This window comes from Sapajus apella, unplaced genomic scaffold (genome assembly GCF_009761245.1).
Source record: "Sapajus apella isolate SASKATOON/1434 unplaced genomic scaffold, GSC_monkey_1.0 scaffold147, whole genome shotgun sequence".
Taxonomy (NCBI): domain Eukaryota; kingdom Metazoa; phylum Chordata; class Mammalia; order Primates; family Cebidae; genus Sapajus; species Sapajus apella.
Genome location: NW_022437087.1, coordinates 2,270,494 through 2,280,005, shown reverse-complemented (window position 1 = coordinate 2,280,005; position 9,512 = coordinate 2,270,494).

Genomic DNA, 9,512 nt, shown 5'->3' with positions numbered 1-9,512 from the left:
TAGAAAAGGGAATCTTTGAGCAATATTATTATATAAAAAGAAATTAAGATGTGATGACTGACTTAATTGATATTACCTTTATCTTCTCCTTTGTTAAGAGGACTTCAAAGAATGATTTTGTGGTTTATGGCTTCTGTATCTATCTCCCCCTGACTGTGAGCTTCTTGAGGGCAGGAATTCTTTCTTATTCACCTTTGTAGTAGATTTTTTTTATAGATAATATTTAACAGATTCAGACATTTTCTTCTATTTCTAGTTTGTTAAAAGTTGGCCATGGGAGAGAAAAGCAAGATGGCAGAATGGGACTGTCCAGTGACCAACTATCCACACACAAAAATACCTTTATAAAAGCTAAGGAAACCAGGTCAGAGATCATAGTACCTGGTGATAGCATAATAATTTTTAAAAATGCATTAAAGACATAGGAAGGACAGTTTTACAGTACCCACATCACCCCTCCTCCATATCTAGGCAGCACAGCAGAGAGAGACATATTATTCGCTTGGAGAAAGATAGGAAAGTAAACATAAAACTTTGCCTTGGACCCCAAGACCAGCCCTGCCACAGCAAAACCCAACACCAGGCAGTCCCTATGGCCCCTGTCTCTAGGCCAGTGACTGAAACTATAGATCCACTCCAACACAGGATAGGAACCTATAGCCCCTTCCAGATAAACTCAAGTCCTGGCTTGCATCAATGCTAGCCAACTACAGTGGTCTTGGGCTCTGAATAACCCACAGTAACAGGGCTCAGCAGCCCAGGGCTGTAGACATGCCCCAGTGTTGCACTAGTCTCAGTGGCTGTGGGCTTTGGGTGAGCTCAGTGTTGTGCCAGCCTTGGCAGTCACATGATTCCAGCTCAGAAGTACACTTAGCATGGCAGTTCAGGTCTTAGGGCACCCCCCTGCTTAGCACAGCCACAGCTGCAGCAGTCATGGGCTTAGGGACTATACCAGATTATCTGCCCAGAATCTCTGAACCAACTTACTGCTAAAGGGCATTTCCAGATAAAGCCAGACTGTGACGACTGGAATAAGCACCTACCTCAATGCACAGAAATCAATACATAACCATAAGGAACAACCAGGGAAATGTGACCTCACCAAATAGACAAAATAACGTGCCAGTTACTGACCTTAAAGAGATGGAGATGTATTCATTGCCTGGAAAATAATTTAAAATAGCTATTTTAAAGATGCTAGTGAACATCAAAAAATACAGAGAAACAACTCAATGAAATTAGGAAAACAACGAGTGACTAGAATGAGAAGCTTAATAAAGAGATTAAAATAATTTTTAAAGATCAAACAGAAATCCTGGAACTAAAAAATACAGTGAACAAAATGAAAACTGCAATTGCACCAACAGCAGAATTAAGCAAAAGAAAGAATCTATAAACTTGAAAGCAGGTTATTTGGAAATAAATGGAGAAAAAGAAAAAGAAGAACATTTATGGGATAGCATCAAAAGAGCAAATATACAGGTCATTGTGTTCAAGAGGGAGTAGGAAAGGATAAAGAGGTAGAAATCTTATTTAAAGAAATAATACCAGAAAACTTCAAACCTGGAGAAAGATACAAATATCCAGGAACATAAAGGTCAAACACCTCCCATCAGATTTAATTCAAATAAGATTATCCTAAGACATAACTAAAAGGCCAAAGATCAAAGAAAAAGGGAGGATCCTGAAAGTAACAACAGAAAAGAAGCAAATAACGTATAAGGGAGTTCCAATCCTCCTAGCAGCAGCAGAAACTGGACAGGCCAGGAGACAATAGGATACTATTTTTGAAGTGTTAAAGGAAAAAAACCTGCCACCCAAAAATACTGTACCCAGCCAAGCTATCATTCAGAAATGAGGACAGATAAAGATGTTTCTAGACAAACAAAAGCTGAGGAAGTTCATCACTACCACACCTGTCTTAGAAGAAACCTTAATGGTAGTCTTCAGACTGAAAGAAAAGGTTGCTGATGAGTAACATGGAAACATCTAAAAGTATAAAACTCAGTAGTAAAAGTAACTACACAATTAAATTCAGAATATCCTAATATTGTAATGATGGTGTATAAATCACTTAAATTTTTAGTATAAAGGTTAAAAGACAAAACTATTAAAAACAAAAATAATTATAATAATTTCTTGAGGGATATGCAATATAAAAAGATATAAACTGTGTCATCAAAAATTCAAATGGAATACCTGGAACCAACCCAAATGCCCATCAATGATAGACTGGACAAAAAAAATGTTACATATACACCATGGAATACTACACAGCCATAAAAAAACAATGAGTTCGTGTCCTTTGTAGGGACTTGGATGAATCTGGAAACCATCATTCTCAGCAGTCTGACACAAGAACAGAAAACCAAACACAACATGTTCTCACTCATAGGCAGGTGTTGAACAATGAGAACACGGGGACTCAGGAAGAGGAACATCACATACTGAGGGCAGTTGGGGGGTGGCTAGAGGAGAGAGCGAGGGTTGGGGAGGGTGGGGAGGGATAACATGGGGAGAAATGCTGAATATAGATGAAGGGGGAATAGAGGCAGCAAACCACCTGGTTATGTGTACACCTGAACAACCCTGTATGACCTGCATGTGTACCCCAGAGCCTAAAGTAAAATTAAAAAAAAAAAAAATTCAAATGGAGAGTGGAGTTAAAGTGTAGAAGATTTGTTTTTTGCAATCAAAGTTAAGTTGTTATCAGCTTAAAATAACCTATTGTAAGACGTTTTTCTAAGCTTGTGATCATCACAAAGCAAAACCTATAACAGATACACTAAAAGTAAAAAGCAAGGAATCAAACACACTACTAAAGAAAATTTAACTATGAAGGATGGCAGTAACAACAGAAGAAAACATTTACAAAATAACTAGAAAACAACTAAATGACAGTAGTAAGTTCTAACCTATCAATAATTACCTTAAATATAAATGGATTGAATTCTCAAATCAAAGAACAGAGTGGCTGAATGAATTTTTTTAAAAAGACCCATAAGTGTGCTGCCTACAAAAGACTCATTTTACCTGTAAGTGAAGGACACACACAGACTGAAAGTGAAGGAATTAAAAAGGACATTTGATTCAAATAGAAAATAGAAGAGCAAAAGAGTAGAAGGAGCTATACTTACACCAGATAAATAGATTTTAAGTTAAAATCTGTAAGAGTCAAAGAAGGTAGGTATATAATGATAAAGGAATCAATTCAGCAAGAGGATATAATAATTCTAACTACTGCACCCAACATCAGGGCACTGAGATCTATAAAGCAGACATTACTCTGAAGGGAGAGACAGACTGTAACACAATAATAGTAGGGGTCTTCAACACTCCTATTTTAGCAATGAAAAGATCATCTGACAGAAAATCAACAGAGAAATACCAGATTTAAACTGCACTTAGACCAAATAGACCTAACAGACATATACAGAACATTCCATCCAACAGCTGCAGAATATACATTCTTCACAACAGCACATGGAACATTCTCCAAGACAGGTCATATATTAGGTCACAAAACAAGTCTTAACAAATTTAAGAAGACCAAAATCAAATGTCAGGTATTCTTTCTGACTACAATGGTATAAAACTAAAAATCAATAATAGAAGGAACTTTTAAAAATTAACGAATACAGGGAAATTAAACAACATGCTCCTAGAAAAGCAGTGGGTCAATTAAAAAATTGAAAGGAAAATTTTTAAATATCTTGAGACTAATGAAAATGGAAACACAATGTATCAAAACCTGGGGCATACAGCATCAGCAGTTCTATGAGGAAAGTTTATAGCAACAAATGCCAACAACAAAAAGGAAGACCTCATACAGCCTAACATTGCACCTCAAGGAACTACAAAAGTATGGACAAACTAAACTGAAAATTAGTAGAAGGAAAGATATAATAAAAATCAGAGCAGAAAGAAATGAAATAGAGAATAGAAAAAATAATACAAAAGATAAACAAAAGGAAGACTTGGTTTTTTTTAAGATTAACAAAATGAACAAACCTTTAGCTAGGCTGAGAAAAAAAGAAAGAAGACTCAAATAAATAAAATTAGAGATGAAAAAAGACATTACAATTGATACTACAGAAATACAACAGATTGTAAGAGGCTATTATGAATAATTGTATGCCAAAAAATTTGATAACTTAGAAAAAATGGATAAATTCCTAGACACCTACAACCTACTATAACTGAATTATGAAGATACAGATCTGAACAGACCAATACCCAATAAGGAGACTGAATCAATAATAAAATGTCTCTTACCAAAGAAAAGTCCAGAATCTGATTGTTTTGTTGATTAATTCTACCAAATATTTAAAGAAAAGCTAATATCAATTATTTTCAAACTCTTCCCAAAACCTGAAGAGGCTCTTCTTCTAAAGTCATTTTATAAGGACAGCACCCTAACATCAAAACGAGACAAGGACACGGACACACACGCACACACACACACACACACACACACACACGAAAACTACAGGCCAATATCCCTGATGAACACAAAAGCAAAAATCCCCAGCAACATGTTAGAAAACCAAATTGAACAAGACATTAAAAAGATCACTCATCATGATCAAGTGTGATTATATCCCAGGGATATAAGGATGATTCAATAAATGTAATATATCACATTAATAGAGTGAAGGACAAATAAGATAATTTCAATACATGTAAAAAAAAAAAAAGTGTGTGACAAAATTCAACCATCTCTTCATGACAAAAACCCTGAACAAGTTAGGTATAGGAATGTACCTCAATGCAATAAAGGTCATCTATGACAAACCCACAGCTAACATAATACTGAATGGGGAAAATTTGAAAGCTTTTTCTCTAAGATATGGAACAACACATGAATGCCCACTTTCACCACTTCTATTCAACATAGTATGGGAAATCCTAGCCAGAGCAATTAGGCAAGAGAAAGAATTAAAAGGCATCAAAATTGGAAAACAGGAAATCAAATTGTCCCTCGTTGTAGACAGCATGATCACATACCTAGAAAACCCTAAAGACTCCACCAAAAACACTGTTAGAACTAATAAACAACTTCAATAAAGTTGCAGGATACAAAATTAACACACAATATGAGTAATGTTTCCATATACCCATAGTGAACTCTCTGAAAAACAAATCAAGAAAACAATCCCACTTAAAATGGTCCCCAAAAAAGATACCTAGAAATAAACTTAACCAAAGAGATTGAATGTTCTCTATAATGAAAACTACAAAATGCTGAAGAAAGAAATTGAAAAGGATACAAATAAATGAAAGGATATTCCATGTTCATAGATATACCATGTTCAAGAATTAATATTGTTAAAATGTCCACACTATCCAAAGCAGTCTACAGGTTCAGTGCAAGCCTTGTCAAAACAAGACTATTCTTTAAAAAAAATATAGAAAAAAAATTCTAAAATTCACAGGGAACCACAAAAGACCCCAGATAGCCACAGCAATCTTGAATAAGAAGAACAAAGATGGAGGCATTGTACCACCTGACTTCAAAATACACTGCAAAGCTACAGTAACCAAAACAGCATGGTACTGGCATAAAAACAGAGACAGAATAAAGAGCCTAGAAATAAATCCAAACTTTTACAGCCAACTGACTTTCACAAAGGTGTTATTTATTGGGAAAACTGTAAATATACATGTGGTAAATTAAGATTCATTTTATTTTGTGCTTTCTACTATTTTTTTCATTTTCACTTTCTTTTGTTAACTATTATTATCATTCCTTTCTTACACTCTTGTGGATTAATTTTATTTTTTACTTTATCTTTTCCTTTACTAGTTTCCTTTACTAGAGAACATGCAATGGGGAAAGGACCATCCCTTTAATAAATAGCTTTGGGAAAACTGGATATACACATGTGGAATAAAATTAGACCCTTATTTCTTACCATATATGATACCAACTCCAAATTGGATTAAAGACTTACATAGGCTGGGTGCAGTGGCTGATGCCTGTAATCTCAGCACTTTTGAGAGGCCAAGGCGGTGGATCACTTGAGGTCAGGAATTGGAGACCAGCCTGGCCAGCATAGCAAAATCCCATCTCTACTAAAAGTACAAAAATTATCTGGGCTTGGTGGTGCATACCTACAATCCCAGCTACTCAGGAGGCTGAGGCAGGAGAATCACTTAAACCCAGGAGGAGGAAGCTGCAGTGAGCTGAGATTGCACCATTGCCCTCCAGCCTGGGTGACAGAGTGAAACTCTTTCTCAAAATGTAAAAAAAAAATAAAAAGAGACTTAAATATAAGACCTGAAATTATAGAACTACTAGAAGAAAACACAGGGGATAAAACTCTGTGACACTGGTCTGGGTGATGATTTTTTTTTAATATGGCCTCAAAAACAGAGGCAACAAAAGCAAAAATAGACAAATGGGATTGCATGAAACTAAAAAACTTCCACACAGTAAAGACAACAATCAACAGAGTAAAGAGACAACCTACAGAATGAGAGAAAATATCTAGAAACTATACATCTGATAAGGAGTTAATATCCAAGATATTTAAGGAACTCAGATAAGTCAGTAATAGCAAGAAAACAAATAACCTGATTTTAAAAATGGGCAAAAGACCTGAATAGACATTTTTCAAAAGAAAACATACAAATGACCAACACGCATATGAAAAAGTCTTAATATCACTAATCATCAGGAAAATGCAAATTAACCACAAGGAGATATCACTTCACTCCTGTTTGAATGGCTGTTGTCTGGCTGGGTATGGTGGCTCACACCTGTAATTTCAGCACTTTGGGAGGCTGAGGCCAAGGTCAGGAGTTTGAGACCAGCCTGACCAACATGGTGAAACCCAGTCTCTATTAAAAATACAAAAAAAAAAAAAAAAAAAAATTAGCGGGCTGTGGTGGTGGGCTCCTGTAATCCCAGCTACTTGGAAGGCTGAGGCAGAAGAAGCACTAGAACCTAAGAGGAGGTTGCAGTGAGCCAAAATCATGCCACTGCACTCCAGCCATGCAACAGAGTGAGACTCCGTCTCAAAGAAAAAATATAATGGCTGTTGTCAAAAAGACAAAAGATAACAAGTTAGTGAGGATGTAAAGAAAAGGGAACTTTACACAATATTGGTGGAAATGGAAATGTGTACAGCCAGCATGGAAAACACTATGGTGATTCCTCCAAATGTTAAAAATAGAACTGTAATATGACTTGTACTTTTTTATCATTACATATGGATCTTCTTTGTCTCTAATAATGTTTTTTACCTGAAAATTTATTTTGTTTGATATGGCTACACCTAGACATGGTTTGTCTGATATAGCTATACCTATGTGGTTAATGTTTACCTGAAATATATTTTTTCCATTCTTTTACTTTAATCTTTTAAGTGTGTGGCTTGTAAGCAAAAAACGGCTAATCTATCCTTTATTATATATATACTTCTGTTTTTGAGATAGGCTCTCACTCTGCACGCAGGCTGGAGTGCAGTGGCACAATCACAGCTTACCTCCTATCCTTCCACCCCAGTTTTCCAAGTAGCTGGGACAACAGGCATGCAGCACCACATCTGGCTAATTCTTTTGATTTTTGTAAAGATGAGGTCTCACTATGTTGCCCAGATTGTTCTTGACCTACTGAGTTCAAGGAATCCTTTCATCTTAGCCTTTCAAAGTGCTGAGATTGCAGGTGTGAGCCACCGTGCCTAACCTAATCTGTCTTTTAAATTTCATGTGGCAGTATTCACTCTTAACTCAGTAATCTATTTCATTCACATTTATTGGAATAAATGGTGAATGAAGATTCATTTTATTTTGTGCTTTCTACTATTTTTTGCATTTTCACTTCCGTTTATTATGACACCTTTCTTGCATTCTTGTGGATTTATTTTACTTTTTACTTTATTTTTTCCTTTATTAGTTTGAAAGCTTTGCACTCAATTCCTATTCTTTTGATGATTACTCTAGAAGTTGTAACATGCACATATAATTTAGTAAAATCTTATGATACTCAATACCCACCTCTTAAACAGACTAACAACTTTAGTATATTTTAACTCCGATTAATCCCATCTGGTAGTTTAGTGTTATCTTGTCTTTATTCAAATTAGTAGTTATTTTTGTTAAGTGTCTAATGTTTGTTTTGCCCTGACCACTCTTAATTCCTGCATTTTCTTGCTTTTGGCATCTGAAGAGTACTCCTACTTTCTTGCTAATTTAGCACTTAAATAAGTTTTAAATATAGCATATGAGATGTATTGCAGCAGAAGGCTTTTATGGATGTATCTAGGATACCAAACTACTTGTAATGGACATCTCCTATTCATCTTTGTAATCCTTTTGCCTCATTCACTCTCTGGTATGTAGTGGGTGCTTAAGTAATCATCACAGAATGAAGAGAAAAAGAGTTTTAGCCTGTGGCCTTGAGAAACTGTAGCTACCACTGAGGGAAACAGGGAAGCTTAGCAGCAAAAATAAACTGGACTTAAAACCAGAAGGTTCTAGATGTATTGAGTTTGAAGTTGACTGTGGAGTTTCCAAGAAGCAATGTCCAACTGTAAGTTAAAGACATTATAAAATCTTACATATGGAACCTAAATAGTCATAATGTTCAAATTAGTATCCACCACAGGAATCCTAATGATAAAGATCATTACACCCTATACCTTAACACCAAAAAAATACAGTCTGCACCCATTAATGCTAGAGTTGGACATCTTTAACCTTAGAAAATTCTACCTTAAGTATCAAAGTCTATCCTTTTTGTATTTAAACTCTTTTTTGTCTAACTTCTAAATTAGTGCAGATTATGTCAACTCTCTTTCCTGGTGATAATTCTTCAATGTGAGTTCTCGCTGACCTACTCCACTAGGGGCTCTCTTTATACCCTCCCATATTTTCTAGAACCTTCCATTTATACAAATATTCACCAGCTGGTGATGTTAACATTGAAAGCAGGAGTAATTTCACTAATGGGGGCTTATATACGTAAGTGGCTTATGTATACACCCTATATATGTGGGCTGACAGAGTCACTCATTTAATGCAGATCCTTTTACTAAAGCCTAGTAATTCAGGATTGAGGGAGCCTTACCTTGTAGCTTGAAAGAAGTAGCTGAACCTGAGACAATACTGACATAGACTTGAACCTATGTTGAAAAAGTTTTAGGGAAATGGCTGAACAACATATCATTGACACGTGCACATCCCTCTATAATTTACTAAAAGTTTTTATGCACATTACTTTACAAGGGAAGTAGAATCATGATCCATAGTGTTCAGATGAAGAAAATGTCTTAGAGTGTAGATTACCCAAGGTCCCAAAGCATGAGGGAAAAACCTAGAGCTTGAATCCAGATCATCTAGTTGTCAACCACGTCATTAGTCACTTACCCATTATAGATTGTTAGAGTAGCTAGAGTCATTCCAGGAAGATAGCTTTAGATCTTTGGGCCTCATTTCAAAGACAATGATGAAACCACTCTCCTCCTACCTGTCCATACCTTGACCCCCTTAATGGAAGCCTTTTCTGT